General features: G+C 35.8%; 1 non-coding gene across 1 annotated transcript; it reads right to left on the bottom strand.

The window, feature by feature from the left end:
• Positions 1 to 1049: 1049 nt before the first annotated feature.
• On the bottom strand, positions 1050 to 18507 carry LOC126826664 (uncharacterized). The gene is made up of 4 exons (XR_008788701.1): positions 18211 to 18507; positions 8289 to 8375; positions 2707 to 2798; positions 1050 to 1189 (listed from the first exon to the last, which is right to left on the bottom strand). It is a non-coding gene; the product is annotated as an uncharacterized LOC126826664 (transcript).
• Positions 18508 to 19179: the final 672 nt, after the last annotated feature.

Genomic DNA, 19179 nt, shown 5'->3' with positions numbered 1-19179 from the left:
TTCACAATATATATAGCAGTTATATCAATAATCATTTCATCTGAGTTAGCCAATATAACTAAACACAGAGCTTTTGTATAGTATGTTTAAGTATACCAAGCCCTTTTCAATATACTTGCATTCACCTATTGTTTTAATGCTAGGGTTTTCACCTGTTTCGAAGCCACACTTAAATGACAGCGAATATAATTCTAACTAAAACTGGGTATTATTTTCGTTCTGTTCAGTGGGATGGACACTATATTAACATCTTAAGGCATATTTATTAAGATAAGCACATTCTGTGCCAGTGATGAGAGCATACATAATAGGCTTTCTCTTGATCTTGATTTACCAGCCAATCAAATGTCTTGAAAATCAAAGCCTTTAAAAGGTTTTGAATGGTAGGATTAGTTGGTGTAAACAAATCACAATCTACGCATTTCTGAACACACACCTTAATGAAATGTCTTTAGAATAAGACGAAGTGGAGTAACCAACTGAAAAATATCCAATGACGTGTCTAAATATTGGTATCATTTTATTTAGACTAGTAACATCTATGCTGTAAGAAAAGTGCTAATTCCAATGACCTTTGTGCTAATTAAAGAGTACAATATTTCCGCAATATTCGGGCGTAGGCTTTTTATATCAAAGTAAGGAAGCTTTGGATTTTCCATTACCACTCTCCCATTGTCGGGAGCGGCGGAAGTGGTGTGACAAGGAAAGAGCTGGCTAGTCATTCGGATGGGACAACAAACAAAAGTACACCTGTAGAATTCCAGAAAGCGGAAAAAACCACGTCTACAGTCCCTAGAATTTCACACAAGATCATAGACATAATAATTAACTTCATTTTAAGTAAATTGCATGCCAGGAACAATATCTCTTAACACTAATTTTGATAATATGGCAGTGTTTACAACAAACATGGTGTATGCATATAATTGTGTTTTTCTAACGAATAATAATAATCATGGTCTTTCTGCTGTTTCCTTGAATTTGCGATCGCGTCTTAGTGTTTTCTACAAATAATAACTGGAACGGGAGAGTGATGAACAACGTAATCGCTGACGCTTCCCAGGAATGTCCGCTTGATCTTCCCATGACCACGTGTTCCAGTAACAATCATACTAGCCCCTTCGTCATTAGCTGCTTTAATGATAGCCTCCCCTGGTTTACCACTTCCCCGCTGAATTCTACCAGATATCTGTCAATAGAAAAAGAATATGAAAAGACCTGGCAAAATAAATGTTCGCTAACTACATTGATCTATATAGAAGAGAAATGTACATGTATCAGCGCAATCTGTTTTACAGTCCTAATGCGACATCCGTCTTTTATCTCTGTCCAAGATGACTGACCTTTAAAAGTTCAGACCGCTGTAGTTCTAAGGGTGACGTCACATCACAATGTTTACCAACAAAGCAAGATGGCATCGATAACGCCAAAAAAGATTACTTCTGTGGCTTGTTTTTGTTGTTTTAAAACAAACACGAGCAGGTCAATCAGATTAGACGGTAAAAAATGTACTTCTGAAAGAATTCAGAGTAGACAAACAGAAAAAAACGTCAAATTGATGGTCACACGTGCGTTGTTTACATTGAACGTAGTAATATGAACTGGTACGGGCAAAATTATATCGTTTTACCCATTTTACGCCTCCGCGTACTATTTTCTGTACCTATTTACGCTAAATATGGAATATTTTTTATCAAGATATACTTCAAACACCTTTATTTATTTTTCTAATACTAAAAAAAAATGTTTCAGAATTTAATTTGTCGAAAGAAAAAAGTTAATATTTTGTAGTCATTAAGTCGCATCGATGTCATCCTTATCAGTGATTGTAGCGGCCAAGCGAATATTCACTGCGGATCAGTGTGGTATCAGCGGCGATGTCGTGGTTTGGGTCGTTACACGGTTCAACACGATTTCTTGTGCTTAAGGATCGAGTGAAAAAATATGTTATGTACCTATTTGGTTCCGCTACTAGTACTAGAAGCTTTTCAGTAAATGTTTATTATTAAAACAAATCTTTAATTGAGTTTTATTCCTATAAGTTTTGTTGTTTTAGGGGCCTACTTATTATTAAGGTCTACGCTCTACTGTCGATTATGTGGTTGTAAATTATGTATGACTGCTATTTTACTTGAAAAGGTCACTTTTTCTGGCAAAAAAACATAATGAGCGGAGCCAGTCAGGATACCAAGTCAAAACGCAAGGTTTCAGGACTAAAGAGAGAGAGAGAGAGAGAAATGGGGTTTAACGTCCACTCAACACAAACTAGGTCATTTCGGGACTAACATATGGTTTAATTTTATTTCAATAATTCCTTTGCGCGTAGGGGTCTTTAGCAGTGGGAGGAAACCGGAGGACCCGGAGAAAACCCACGAGGTTGGAGTTTCAGGACTAGAACCTGCAGTGTTATGATTCGGGAGACCTGAAATGTGTGGGTTTTCTCCGGGTCCTTCGGTTTCCTCCCACTGCTAAAGACCCCTAGGCGCAAGCGAATTATTGAAATAAAATTAAACCATATGTTAGTCCCGAAATGACCTAGTTTGTGTCAAGTGGACGTTAAACCCCATTTCTCTCTCCCTCTCTCTCTCTCTCTCACACACAAGAGATGCGGACATTTATTACAAATTCTCCATATAGTTTAAGAATAAAAAGAAAGTTGATGACATATCATCAAATAAACTACTGTAGAAGTTATAATCAACCCACCCCAGCATGGTTCATTAGTTGACCAAATTTGTCTTCTATAAATTTCATTTTTTCTGTTAATTCTACAATCATTGTTTTTGTATGTCCCGGACCTGAAAAGACAAAAAATCAAAACACAATTTATTAAAGATACTTTATGGAAGATTAAATAATGAACTGGCAGTTCTCGCTATAATAATTAAAAACTAGATGATGTAAATGGATTATGCTGAAAATTACAGTCAAATTGCTTCCTTCTAAGTCCAGTACACCTTGTTACCGCTGTCACGGTAATTAAAAAAGTCTCGATTATCCATTTTTGCGTTTAATCATCCACGGACGTCGACCAGCAGATCGGATTCAAATCCATTGAAAATCGGACAGAAAAGGTAGCTTCGAGAGTTGATTATTGTCTATTCATGTTAATAAATGTGTAATTAATAGTTTATATAACATTTCGGACCCAAAGAAATACCTGCAATAGGCAGATTTGCCTCTTGCATAATGCATGTTTAACTGTAAAAAACATTTTCCATAACGCTGGGGCTAAAGAGGAATCAACGCATAAATCATTAAACTATATATGAAATGTCTTTTATTTTGTTTACTACTTTACGGCTGGCTTGAAATACTATCGATTTTCTGTTGAGTTAAAAAAGACGGCCATATAAATCTTACTTTATCTATAGTTTATTTCTTTTTATAGTCCGGTTAACGTGGTGAGTCTCGTGTGCACACGGTTGTCTGAGAATAGAGTAATCGTTAAACGTGGGAATAATTGTATTAAGGGAATTAAAGACTATCATGTTCCGAGCTCTATAGATATATATCATTACACATACGAGGGCTGACTGTAGAAAGTTGATGGTTTCCTATTATATTTCTACATAGTCCCCTTCCGAGTGTACACACTTTTGTCGAGGAAGGCATTTTCTTCATCCACCCTAAAATCGTCATTCACAGCTGACATTGTGCCACCATTACTAGGGAATTGAGGATCCGTTAGTTGTTTTTTATTTTTAGTCTGACGGGTCGAAATCTGGCCAAACAATTATCAGGATCTGAGTCAAAACGGCGCAGATTGTCACGGGACGCCAGGAATCCGACACGTTTCAGATCCGCAGTCAAGAGCTTTGGCGTCCACCTTGCAGAAACTTTTGTCATTCCTAACTCTATGGCGATAATTTGCTCAACCCTCACCCTCTCATGACAGATGGTCATACCACTGGCAATTTGTCGAGTGGTCAATTGTCGACCAGCCATCACCATGCCCTGCACCCGAGTAATATTTTCTTGAATTATGGCCTTCCAGTAAGCGCGTGATCTACCGCACTTAAATTCCACAGCCCACTTCTTTACTGTGGAAAGGAAGGGGCATCATCCCCTAAAGGGGAGACCATGTCGACATGTATCTGTGTTGCGGTTAACCCTTTCAGGTGCGGGTACTGGATGACTGTCTGATAGTCAGTTTTGTCCATTTCTGGTGATTTAAAAATGGGTAGGGTCGAAAGATGATGTGGTACAAAGACAATAATAACACTACAGTTGCAGGTCTTCTGTCTATGATTGTACTTGTTGGTGGCAAAAGTTTATTTCAAACCAATAGATTTATTCTTTTCAGACTTAGAACCTTTCAACCAGCCCTCATAGCAGCTCGTGTTTCATAGTAACTCGCATTATTTTATCAATTGATTTCATATGAATAGTTGAAGCAAAATTATCCTTCGATAATTTATACAATTCTAATATAATGCAGGTTGTTTTCTTTTAGTATGATCGACCAATGCCATGCACACAAAGAAAATAAAGAATCGTTATGCGATCACACACATTATTCAAACTGATTCCTGTGCGATCAATATGCCGTGTATCGTCTTATATTGGTTCTCTTCTCGGTATTAACTGGTTTAGTTACGTGATAGGGATGGCATGGCCGACAGGTCAAGGGCTGTCTGTCATGGTTTTGTTCTCTCCTTGTACCTGCTAACCATCAATCGTCGATACTAAACATGCGAATAACAGATGACTAACAATAGAAGCTAAAACTATCTTAGACATGCTTTCCTGGTGTTTCAAATGGGAGGGGGGGGGGTATATAGAAATGATGTAATGCATTAATTCTGGCACAGTGAATAAAACAATATAGTCGTCAATTTTATGTGCATGAAATAGTAGTTGTCAGGTCCGGCACATTAAGCACCATACCACACTCGGTCAAATATGAAGATAGACATTTGATTGGTCTGTACGGGAACCACGGTGGCTGAGTAAGTACGACATTGGCTCACTAGCCTGGCGGTTCTGTGTTCGGTCCCTGCGTTGGCCGCCCAGAAAATTCATCGGGGTTATTAGGCGTGCCCCCCGCCCCCTTTTCAGTGGTGTAGGACAGGGGGTCTGCAAAGGAACAGTGTATAGTCGTTCGGATGTGACGAAAACCGAGGTCCCGTGTACACATTGGCGGGCACGTTAAAGAACCCCTGACAGTTGGAATTTGAAATAAGAGCAGGCCACAGCGCCGCTGTTCGGACCCAATTTTCCTCATAGCACACTGCATGACGAATGCCCGTCTTCATTAGCCCTGTTGGAACAGAACAATAGGACGTTAAACCCCCATTTCATCTTGCTTGTCAAATATGTACGTATATCCATGATGTGCTACACGGGTTACATGTCCGTAAAGCAGATTGATACTTATACACTGCTCGTATGTATCCGTTAAAATGCTTAGCGTGTTGCGCAAATTGTTTTCATGGATCAAGGATTCTTTCCATTCTGCATGGATGCATCTTAGACAACCCCACCCCAGCACCATCCCCACCCGACCTCGTTACTAGAAATAGAATAGTTTGAAAAACGCAATTAACGATCAGCCTTTTGTAAATATCTGCCGTCATGTTATACAATATTCTACTGCTCTCTCAATGCATTTCAATATACATTTTAAATACTTACACTATGATGACGTCGATGTTTTACTATTTTTCATGATTCTATAAATTACACTTAATTAATAAACATATATAACGATAATCTTCTCAATGATCTCTATAGCATATGGCTGAGTGCCTTTTAAGTTTTCATGATTCTGTAAATTGCACTTAATTAATAAACATAACCGTAATTTTCTCAGTGACTTCCATAACACACGGCTGAGTGCCTTTTAATTAGAATAAGTCTGTGGTAATTTCATATTCATAATTATATTTAATTCTAATAGAACATCAATAGCTATAAATAAACCAAATCATATAAATGTATAGTTAAAACTGGGCTTTTGGTGTATTACAAGACGTAGTGTTTTCGTCTAAAACCAATAAGACAAATAACATGCAATATTTACATATATAGAATAACATCATACAATATTATAGACAATCCCAAATCGAGAGTTTCAAAACTCAAATTAATTGATAATCATATCATGGCTTGTATTGAGTTAGATTATCTATAAGAACGTCTCAGAAACTGTGAATCGATCACAAATCATATAGGCTAGATCTGTCAACAATCGCCGAAGATTATTCATTTTTGGCGTTAATTAATCATGTCGATGCGATGGTGTCGATGTGCACCCCCCCCCCCCCTCTCAACACACTAGATTCAGGGGGCCCTAATGGCTTCTCCATGTTGCTCTAAATAAAAAATTATAATTAATCCACCACCTCCCATCCCTAAACACACCCAAAACAAGAGTGCACGCCCTTTTAAGTCAGTACATAATACTGTTAGAACCCCAAAACATGGCTGGGTATTACGTTACCCCGTAACACACTTGAAACCTTCTGTGTAAATATAACTAATTTTAGGTAGAAACTGTATTAGAATATATTTTCCTTAGCGGTAATTATGAGTCAACCAACGGCATAATATAGAATATATTTTCCTTAGCGGTAATTATGAGTCAACCAACGCAATAATGTTGACCAGATCTGGGCGGTAAATTCCACCACTACTGCAAAAAGTACAGTTCTTACAATGGTACGATAAAGACGGGACACAGAAATGTAAAGAAAAAAAACTAACGGAAGTATTAATTGTATACGTAAGTACATTATACAGTCTAGAGACACTACAATGTACTTTAACGTCGAGTACAGTGTTTGGCTGCTTAGGCATTTCCATGGTACATGTACTATTATCTAGTAAACTTATCAGGAGAAACTGCAAGGAATGTTGTGCTAATGCGTCTGTTTACGAAATGACGTCTGAACTAATAACCACATGTTTATGTCTCAACAGAATATTAATATAAACATAAAAGATTTGTTAATTTGGTGGTATTACCTTTAATAACACAGCTTATCAGTTAGGTTTTTGGTGGAATTACCTTTTATAACACATCGCAGCTGATCAGTTAGGTTTTGCAAACTGTCAATTTAGAAAATAGGTTACTTAAATACCAGTGGCTTGCTTTCTAAATTATGTCACTAAAACGGATAATTAAAGATTCTGTTCAAAACATGAACTGTCAAGAAACCGAATCTTTCAATTTGTTTTTTTTTGTTGGGTAGTAATATATACACTTATCAACCTGTTGAGGATTAAAGTCTCCAATTTCCTAACGACTCACCAGGAACATAAGCTGAGATAATTGAGTAGAAATTACCTTCATTTGTTGATTAAATGGCATCTATTTACGTTTATTACGTATGCTATAAATGTATATTTTCGCCACGCGCTTTCCTAATAGCATTACTGTTATTTTAATGATGTATTTAATGAGCTATATCGCTTTTTTTCAATCTGAAACCTGTCGAAGATGGGTAATGCAATTAATAAATAATGTTCTATGTCCCTTGACAGTATGTGTAATATAATTTTTACCCTCGTTAAAAATGACAGGCCACAGCGTTAAATTAGAGATTTTCTGTTTTTATGAGAAATATTATCTTGATTGCAGTATTATGTTGTTATGAAATGACGGCGTCGGAAATAAACTAAAGATCGCTAAAGGCAGGATAAAAACAAGTACAGGATAATGATTAGGAAAAAAGGGAAGCGTGGACGTGGTGATGACTATTTGAATAAGAAAATGATAATCGATGTGTTCGTTATACAAACGTTCTACCGTAAATTTTCATTTAATTTCAATCCATTCAACCAACACTGACGAATGAAGAAATTCTCACGGGGGCTCCACGTTTTACTATAGGATGCATGGTAACTGATCGGCCATCAGAATGGACCATACGTGTCTCGGGGAATCAAAGAAAGCATCTTCAAACCAGCATAGGGAAAACCAACTCATGCTCTGGATCTGACACGCACAGGGTATCTAACTCATCATGCAATGGGTCTGACACGTTGAAGTTAAAATGACAAGACTCCTTTGATTTGGGTAAACATTAAAAGTCTTCATTTACTAATTTTGTTTTGTGATTGTCTATATATTTACAAGCTGTAGGTCAAACGTTACAGCCTATGTTGAGATATTTCTAGTTTTGTGTTCGACACTCGATAGTTTCAGCCGAAAACGAAAATAAAATAAATAAACAGACTTCTGCTTTCTATTTCGAACCGAATATTTAATCGTATTTAGCTCCATTAAACATTTGCTGAATGAATGTTATGAAGTGAAATCATATTATCAGTAAGCAACTTACTGGCATCACGCATTGATTGATAATCATGGTCTGTACAGTGAAGTAAAATAAGAAAATTCCCTGGTCTGTGTACAAAATCTCTGTACCCTGAAAAGAGAAAAAAGTTGTATATTATCATATTTCAAAAGACAGCGATGGAACCAACAAAGTAAAGGACAAACAAAACAAATGATATTCCCAGATACATTTTTAAAAACTGAAAAGGAAATATTTAATGGAAACATCTGATATTGGGGCTTATGGGGTTTGGGGAATGTGACGTTGTCACGTTGTTAATGGCATCGCTACCAAAAAAGGGTCCTTAAAGAATGTTTCTCGATGCGTCATTTTAGCGCTAAATGAATCACATTTACAAACTACTATTTTATGAAAGACGAATCTGCAATATAAATACCAGTCCAAAATATGGTTCAATCCCGTTCGATTTTTACAAAGATATGTGGAATTCATCAATCTATGCTGTTCGAAATGTAATAAGCTATCCGCCAACACAATAACAACACAATTACCTCCCCTGTTTTGCTATTGACAACATGGTGCAGCCATTTTCCAACGTTGGAATTCGAAGTTAAAAATGATATTTTTGTCAATTTCTCAGCTGGCAATAGCGAATTATAGGATTAATAGGATTAGTCTTTAACAAGGTAGGACTGTTTATGGATACCATCTATTTTAAGGCTTTATTTTAATACATTTTAAAAATATAACTTGAAAATTTGCAATTGCAACTTTAAATAATTAATACAAGTACATATTAGCATGAATTATGCCGTGAGAAATTGGATTTTTTTTTTTTTTTAGCGAAAAATGCAAATGACGCATCGTTACTTTAACTCTCTGTGTTTTAAGTAACTTATCGGTTTGTTTATAAAGTTTAAATGTTAAGCCCCATCTGTCTTTAGAAAAACATTGTATGTGGATTTTTGTTTAGAACTTAGAGATTTCAATTGTCACTAAGAATGAATGCCATCAGCTCTTTTCGCTATGGCATTTTTTTTTAATCATGGCCATTACAATCTGTCCTCCTTCATAGATCTCAAGTGCCATATTCAAAACCTCCTCTCCACTGAGCTATAGAAACTCAACTCAACACAAGTATAGCCTGGTATATACAAGTTAGTCCTTTAGCCAAGTTACATAACGCATGTGACGTCAAGGGAAAATCCTGACATCAAACTGGATAGGATAGTTATTAAACCTGACAAAGTAAATCCTCAATAGAAAACGAATAATATGTACTTTTATCTGTATAGAAAGCCATCAATCCAGGGGCGTTTGGGATTTGAAATCATGCACATTTTTAAAATATTATTGCAATGTGAAATAAATTAGTTACGAGCGATAAATATTAAGTCATCTGAAAACTGAAGTAATATGGAAACGCTGCACCAGGTAATGATAGGTGATGTTTTGCTATGGTGTTATTTTTAAACTCATTTTTTCGGGTTAATTACAGCCTCAACATGCTAGAATTAAAGGGAGATAATAGCGTCTGAGATCAAAAATACCCCCACTAAAAATATTATTTCAAAACGTATTTTTATTCATATAGTCTGGATGATGTAAACCCATTTATCAGATAAAATTACAGTCTAAACGCACGTGAATTAAAGGGAGATAATAGAGTCTGGGATTAAAAGTACTCCCCACTAAAAATATTATTTCAAAAATTATTTTTATCCATGCATTCTAATCTAAGAGATTGAAGTTAAGTCAATGTGTCGATTCTACACTCATCTGTAGTTTTTCTTATCTATAAAAGTTATGATTTTAAAATATTTCTGTACAAGTCAGATCTTGATTTACATAGCTTTTGTGCTTGTGTTTGCATTATTATATAAGATTGTAACTTCTCCTTAATTTCTTGGGGGGCTGGATGGCCGAATGGTTAGCACGTGCACGCTGTATCATAAGGTCTGCCATTGAGTCAACTGGCGTGGTTTCGATTCCCCGGTTGTACGTGACCAGGAATAGGGTCGCCTGTCCAACCTCATGGGTTTTCTCCTGGTCCTCCGGTTTCCTTCCACTGCTAAAGACTCCTACGCACAAGCGAATTATTGATATAAAATTGAACCATGTGATAGTCCCGAAATGACCTCTCTCTCTTTAGTCCTGAAACCTTGCGTTTTGACTTGGTATCCTGACTGGCTCCGCTCATTATGTTTTTTTGCTCTCTCTCTCTCTCTCTCTCTCTCTCTCTCTCTCTCTCTCCTTAATTTGTTACCCATTTCTCTGTCGGACTAAGAGACAAAATTCAATATTAAAGTTAATGAGGCAATCTTTTGTGGTCTGTCTCCTGTAAAAAATATTCTGCATCGAGTTAACTTCGGAAATGTTTTATCTTGAACAACTTTATGTTATTATATTATGTGTACCTTTATACTATACTAAGTAACGTGTTTTATTGATTTACCACCTGTGTGTATGTATACATGTATAGTAAAGCAAGAAGGTAATATAGGTAAACAGATCAGTAACGGTCTGTAGAATATATGTTTATACAATAGCATCTCTCTATATCTGATTTGTTTATCATGAGTCGACCAATTTGCTTAAAATATGAGTTCAAACCTTTAAATTAGCAACACACCTTTTTAGAAATAAAGAATGATACTTAACAGCGCAATTTAAAATTACAGTGCCGTTAAAGTGGATTTCATTTAACAAACCCCAGAAACTAAACAACACACACACCCAGACACACCCCACACACACACACCATCACAGAGAGAGAGAGAGAGAGAGAGGGAGAGAGTGAGAGAGAGAGAGGCTAACAAATAAAATACAAAATTTCAACAAATAAACGAAAACAAATAATTATAGAGTTTTCATTTAATGTGTGTTCGAATTCCAGTAAAAATATAATTTGACTTCGCAATAGATATACCAGGAAAAACGGCCAAGCAGTTACACAAACATTATTCACAAAACTAAAAATTTTATAAATAAAACCTCAACAAATAATCCCCCTCCCCATCATTAGTGTCGGTCTAAATATAAGATTTTCTTTATGCGAGAAACTAGACAGCGTGACTTTAAAACGCCATTACATATGCCAAGATGTAGTGTAATTTATATTCTCACAAACACTCAAGTATGGTAATCAAAAACATCAACTACAGTAGAGCTTAAACCAGGAACTAGAACCTGATCTGTATATAAATATGAAGGAGGTGATGATATATGATATATACATGTACTACTGTGTTGAAAGTGAGAATATAGACCTGAATATCCAATTTACCCTTTGGCACAGATCGTGAAGAAAATAATTCGATCATCATTGTAGAATGAAACTGAGGAACCCTGAGGAAATCCACCTTAATACCATGCTGGAAATAGTGTGAACCATTTCGGGCACATCGGTTATTACGCAAGTTATCCGATCAATTTCCAGTGAAGCTGCCACAAACATTTGTAACACTATTGACGACAGCAGTGTGAAGCATGGCACTCCAGGTTATCTGATTCGTTAAATTGCATTATAGAGGTATTTGCATCTTAAGAGAATACACCTTCCTTGGCGATTTAATATGATGTATGGTTGACGTTAATTAAATAAAATCTAATATCATTGTTGTATGCTGCCACAGTTCTATTATTAATCGATCATAATTCATCTACAACTATATAATACTATATTATTATAAACCTGGGGCATATTAATAAATTGCAATTGAAGAACAGATGTAGGATTTTTGACTAGTTCGCGTTTTTTCGTTTGTTTGTTTGCTGTTGTTTACTCGAGCTTGGATTAGAATTTGAATGTCTTGTTTTCCACCGGCGTATTTTTCAGTGTCCAGAATATGTTATATATTATGTTTCCACCAGTGAGGTAGAATCACTATTTCATCTACCAGGGTCAAACTCGAAACTTGTGGAAATTTATGTACAATTCAAACAGATATGGTGATAACTGTTATTGCTAGAAAGTTCACAGCAATAACTCATGAAACAAATTATTGGAAATTCAAAAAGCGTCCTCTTCAACCACTGACAGGGAGGACGAACATACACGATAAGATTCCAATCTAAGTATATAAAAATATTATTAAATCCAATTCCAGAATCAATGACAAAAACCAGAACATTTCCAAAACTTAACAAATACAGTATTTTTACAAGAATGTAATTATTTTGAGCTTGGATTTCAAGAGCTGGCGCTACTGAGTTTAAAATAAATTTAGTTTAAGTATAAGCCATTTTTGGTTTCGTTAGTACGGTTGTTAACACGAACCTTGTTAATTTGTTTAGGTAAACTTTACACCTGATGAGGCGTCAGTAAATTTTTATACCTACAATAGTTGTTTTGATTGAATTTCGAAGGAATTAAAAAAAATCAAAAAAAATCCAAAAAACCATGTTGACTAAACTGGTGATATGCCAGAATTCATTATCCGTCGATTAAACGCTCCCTTTCATTGATTGAACATACATGTATCTGGATTCAGTATGTTTTGCACGAAGACCAACATAATATGTTGTTATTTTGAAAGTTCACATTTCTAAAGGATTTGGATAGACGTTAATAAAAAAAAGTCTACTTAACCAATTTACATTTTAGTTAAAGCCAAAAGACGGCTACATGAACATTTAAGTGGAAGATAAGAAAAACAGATCTGTAACGCAATGGCGCCATGCTACATTTATCGATCAACGCATAATAGGGATTGATTTACGGCTCTTTCTACATAAAGTTAACCGTTTATAGGTGAAAACGTGTCATCTGGGGTTTATCTAATGTAGTTACCGATCCGGAAACTATCGTGTCTGATTTTTTTGCTAATAAGTGAACACACCAAAGAATTGTATTGAGCAACTGGCATCGAAATTTATAAAAAATATTACACAATATGATATAAAATAACGGCATGTCAAACAAGAAAAATACATTTAACCGACATGAGTGGGCAGATTAAGAACCGTTTCAACCGTCGGTATATATAATAGCATGTCAATTTCCAATATCTTATAGGTTGTATAATATATACTCCCTTTGGAATCATCATATTTCACTGGACTTCTTTATTTCACTACATATAAATAATGATGAAGAAAAGCACGTACTCCCAACCTTTAACATTGTCTTGGCCTTTTAATATAGCGTACCAGGTGAATGATGCAATGATCGATGTCGAAATCATTGTTTTACACCCAAGCAATTGCGTACTAAACAGATTGTGGCCATACCTATAGAGAAACTAATAAAAAGTCAAACAATTCTCTTACATCAGCTAGACTTAGTTATGATTCATTTAAGGTAAAGCATTTTGTTCGCCGGAATAATGTTTTCGAAAGCGATATGGAAACTATTAAAGAGTACAAGCAGTCTGAAACAGACATATCCTAGGATCATAATATAGCATCGACGTGGGTTTTTGTGAAAATTTATTTCAAGGGTTCTGTTAATATTTAAACAGTCCATTGTAAATCGGCCAAAATTTATTTGGTTTTACGATATCTAATAATTAGAATCGAGAAAATTTTCATTTTGAACTGGTGATTTTAGTATAACACGCTGGTACAAATGCACGCGGTCCTGTAAAAATCATTTGGGTATAATATGCCAGGAAAGCACACGAATTTATCTTTATATCTGTCTTTTAATGACTTATTAACGCGTCTTCTTTGTCTTTTAAATTATTCCGGTTCCAAACCAGTCGTCTTTGAAAAAAAACCTCTTGTCAAAATCTCGGCGATTCTTCCAATATCGACACTATTGAACAAATTCTAAGTATTCTACGGTATATACCCACATGTGACGATGTCGCGGCGATGTCATTACCACCTAAATGAATAGACACGGTCACCAGTTTCCTCCCACATATGCATATGTTTATATTTATTTTTTCATCTCAACGATTAAGTTATTGCATATATACTTAATGGACGATGTTTTAGTTTAAAATTTACGAAATTATACATGTTTACAACAATGCACATGTTTATTACAAATGTGTAATGCTCTACTCGTATATACATTCCACCTGACTTAACAATTAATCAATGGGGTTAAGATTGTTGATTGGGTAATCAAGTTTTGGTTTATTTATATTATCAAAGAAACCGACAGAGCTGTAACAGGCCGCAAATAATAGTTTGGATGAACTGAGATTTACACACTGGAAAGAAACATGTGCAATTTCGTTAATTTTAAAATAAAACATCGTGCAGTAAGTAAATACCGAATAAGTTAATAGTTGACACGAAAAAATGAATATAAACATTATGCAGTTGTTTTGTTAAAGCATTAATTTTAAAATAAATACAAACAATCGACACTAACTAGGTAATTTTGGGACTAACATATACATGTAGTTCAATATTATTTCATTAACTCGCTTGCACGAAGGGGTGTTTAACAGTGAGATGAAACCGGGGGACCCGAGAAAACCCACCTTCTTTGACTTACGGCCCTATCAAGTGGTAAGAGACAGATGGGTCATTTTGGTAATAAAATATGGTACATCGTCATACTTGTTTTTCTTATTTTAAGTTTGTCGTCTTGGAAACCAACTGCAAAGCCAAAGAAGATGATTAAACCGAGTAACAATCTAAAATCAATTTACCGGTTGTAAAGGGAGATAACTGGGTAAACATTTCAATTTTCTGCAAAATATCGAATATTAGTTGCAGTAATTATACTAATGTGCTGTTATTTGTTATTTGATCATACTGGGTATTATTTGGTAGTATTTGATGAGTATTTGGTAGTATTGGGTTATTATAGGCTTGTTTGGTGTGGTATAGAGAGGCAAATGGAACAGCAAGACATCGGTATCGCATTTGAAGTACATTTCCCGCGATATAACTCTCTATTTTTGAAAAAAATCAAATGATATGTCTATTTTGCATCATTATGTTGTAGTATTGGGTAGTATGTGGTGATATTGAGGTGGTATTGGGGTGGTATTGGGTAAATAGTCCCACCCCTGTAACAGTGACAGACTAATGTTGTCTTATTAAAGAAAATATTAGTCCCAACACTTTTCCTGGCAAACATTTTCCCTATATTATAATTCAAGCAATTATAGAGACAACTTATATGTTCAGTATTCTCTGCGGATATGCCCTTTTCTTGGTCCGATAAAAATGAATTATAAAACATGTCTTACAAGTGTTCAAGAATTGTATCTACACTTCGTTTCTGTTCGTGTTTCTGGTGAACCAGTTTTAAAGAGACAAAATGATTAAGAAGTAACCGGTGTGCATCGGAGAACTGGTTAAAAAGATAATAATAAGTCATTTAAAATCAGTTTGGCTCTAATTGATGTCAATGAATAAGAGTCTAATATAAATGTAAATGGCAGGATGCTTTATACTTTATGAAGTTTATAACTCTGAATATTTTTTACATTATTGATCATACGATAAAAATCTGAAGTAGATAGATTTTTAGAGAAGAGCCCTGGCAACGAAAAACACAACAAAGTGAATTATTTTTCAAGGTAAGAAATGTTAACCTGGAATTCCGAAAGGCGAAAGCTACCATAGCAGAGACCATCAACGCTTCAGAATGGAACGGAAAAAAAAGTGGAGTTCAATACCTCATCAAAACTCTACTCTGGTCATTCCCACGTAGATCAGTCTAATGATATTCGGCTTTAGTCGAACCTAACTGTTTCGTTGGCATAATATTTCATTTGATAGGTCATATCATTTCAACATCACTAAGAGATTAGTAAAATTTGTCTTACTTGAATCGAAATGAAATGAAATGGGGTTTAAAGTCCTGCTGTTCTGCTCTAACGGGGCTAATGAAGACGGACATACGCCATACAGTGTGCAATGAGGGAAATGTTGCCCGGGTAGCGGCACTATGGCCTACTCTTATAGCGAATCCCAACTGCCAGGGGATCTTTTACATGCACGCCAATGTATACAAGGGGCCTCCGTTTTTCGGCCCATCCGAACGATTAGACAACTGTCCGTGTCAGGCCCTCAGTCCTGCACCAGTGACAAGAAGAAACCACGTTGGAAAATCCCGATGAACTTTCTCGGCCAATACAGGGAGGAACACGCAACCTCCAAGCTAGCGAGCGAGCGCCTTACCCACTTAGCCACCGTGGTTCCCTACTTAAATCTAACATAATAAATTAAGAGTTTTGGGAGCAACAGGCAACAACTTAGTTTACGAAGACATGGAGGTGGGTGAAGCAGATGTGTTTCCGTTTATGCTCTCTTGTTTGAATTTAAACTCATGCCATGTTTTTTATTTACACTACCGCGGTGTGATCAAAAGAACCATGAATGTTGGTTGATCCTATTCCAATGACTAGAAACATACTACATGTCAGTCAGGTATCACGCCCCCTTATCAGCGGTGAATATTCGCTAGGCCTTTACAAAGCCGCTTTCGCAATACCGCTCTGAAACAGATTGGTGTTACGCCTGAAAGTGAGAACCAGTTTGAAACATCACAAAGCAAGGTGTGGCCATAACAGCTAAATTCTAATAGAGTGTCGCGCTTCGACCTCTAGCTGGCTGGTCACCTCTGGCTTGCGGTTGTGGTTTCGATCCCCGGTGTGAGCATATGTGGCTTGGAGATATGGGCACCTTCTCAACCTCGTGGGTTACTCTGGTTTTCTCTCACAGGAAAGACCCCTGCGCGTGCGCTGAGATAATAAAAATGAAAAAAAGACTTGTATGCGATATCACCTTCGGTGGAAGCGGACGTTAAACACTAGGACCAACAACAACAACCGTTGAATTGATCTGATCTTACTATGCAATTCGTCGTATCAATTCACGTAAAAGACTGATTCGTAGAAGATATTAATTTTGTATGTTTTGAAGGTGTGTTATGATTTAATTGTATGAGATTACTTACGTGTTTGTACCTGATGGTGTTTTGATTAAAGTGAATTATTATAGACGTTGTTTTTATACATTGTTAGAGACGTTGGCAAGACGTCCCGTCCCATTCGTTCCGAATTACCCAAATTGCTGCTGGCAAATCCCCTATCGAACGAATATTTAATATTCACAATATAATTTCTTAAGATTCGTGCCCAAGATCTTCCAGTCGTGATCAACCCCTATTCAACTACTCAGACAGATAATTGACCTTTGATTTCTTTTTTATTTAAAGTGTCACGAAATGTTTGGTTTTATTTATCTAGCATGCGTAGACAATACATATGGCTACAACGTGATTGACCGAAGTCAGGATATCAAAGATAAATATTTGCAGTTCTATAAGCACGTACCGGACATCATTATAATAGTAATTAACCTTTATTAAATTCAGATGTGTTTTAGAAACAAGATGGGCGTCGGTACGAGAATTAGAACCATAAATAATGAATTTATAACGGATGCCATTAGTGTCGGAAGAATTCTTGAGGTCCCGTGCACGGTGCACCTGTTAAAAAAATATAATTCATTAACGATAAAGTATCTTCTGTCCACATCTATTTGATGTAAATGTACACTAATTGCTTAGATTAAAATCAGATTGAATCAAGGGGTATGTATAGTCGTTATACCAGAACGCTCAAATACTGTGTAATTATGGTATTCCGTTCTAGCGTCGTATCTTATAAATCAGATTATTCAGATCAGTACTATACAAATCTCTGTGTTATATTTAAGCTCTTGCTTGTTATTTGACTGACTGTCTATTTCAAGCTACATTTATCAGAATATCCTCGTGTATTTTTACACGGTATATAACAACCATGATATGTTAGAAATGTAATACAGCAAGCGAGTTAATGCTAACAGACGTTATTTTTGTTATAGCTTGAACATAAACTAAGTAACCTGTAAATCCTGAGTAATTAATTAACAATCTCTTTTGTCATCTAATTAATATATATTAACAGCCTTAATTTCATCAAAAAAGTCCACACTTTACCGAAATTGATTACATCATCCATTCTTGATATTTGACGGACAAACGTAAAAAGGTTATACTCACAGTTAAAGGCATATTCGGAGTATTCCGTTTCATCGACAGCTAATAACACAATCACTCTGAAATTAGACATATCAGGCTTGTCATCCTCTGCCATGTCTTTTTTGTTATGTTTCAAATATCAGTTGGATAATGTTTTGCAAGAAACACACCTAAAAAGTTGAAGGGATTTCTCTACAACCTCGAAACTACACGTACATTTACCATCTACTTAACGTTGACTGTTAGACAGACGATCGCCAAGAATCGGCAATGATTTGGGATGCGTGCCGAGAAGTCTTTTATATACCAAGCTAACGGATATGTGCAGATCTCGAGATACCTTGTCGGGTCTATATGACTGACAACACGCCGCCGCTCTTGCACAACCGTCAATAATGCACAAGTAATGATAACGGAGTCCGACTAATAATGTTAACAGCTATGGTATGATGGTTACGTATAATGATAACAATAATTATAATCGTTCGTTGATTAAATAATCGACCGGCTTTGTCTTTTATTAATTAAGACATTTTAGTGGAATCCACAGAAGTTGTTTCCATACGAAGAATGCACAGCAGCTCTGCTATGAGGGCATCGATTTCGGTACCATCTGCAACCAATTGCATACTTTGTACGATTAAATTAAACGATAGCTGGCTCTAATCTAATGATGATGTGATTATAGAACTGGGAAAGGTAGATCCAATACCCGTATATTGCTTTGCCAAATGTTTTTAAACGATAAATTAAATTAAATAAAACTATTGGTGGTCTTGTCGGAATAATTAATTTTTATGAGTGTATTTAATGAAAGACGCACCAGGAAAAATTAAACTATTGATAGTTAACTTTTCTTTTATCGCAATACTTAATTTTTAGGATTTTATTCAATGAAAGGTGAGCCATGAAAAATTAAATAAAACTATTGATTATTATGTCTAATCTTATCTAGTGTTCACAGAATAATTAGATAGTTGCGTTCATGTA

This window comes from Patella vulgata, chromosome 7 (genome assembly GCF_932274485.2).
Source record: "Patella vulgata chromosome 7, xgPatVulg1.2, whole genome shotgun sequence".
NCBI lineage: Eukaryota > Metazoa > Mollusca > Gastropoda > Patellidae > Patella > Patella vulgata.
This window is presented reverse-complemented; position numbering and strand designations above follow the sequence as displayed.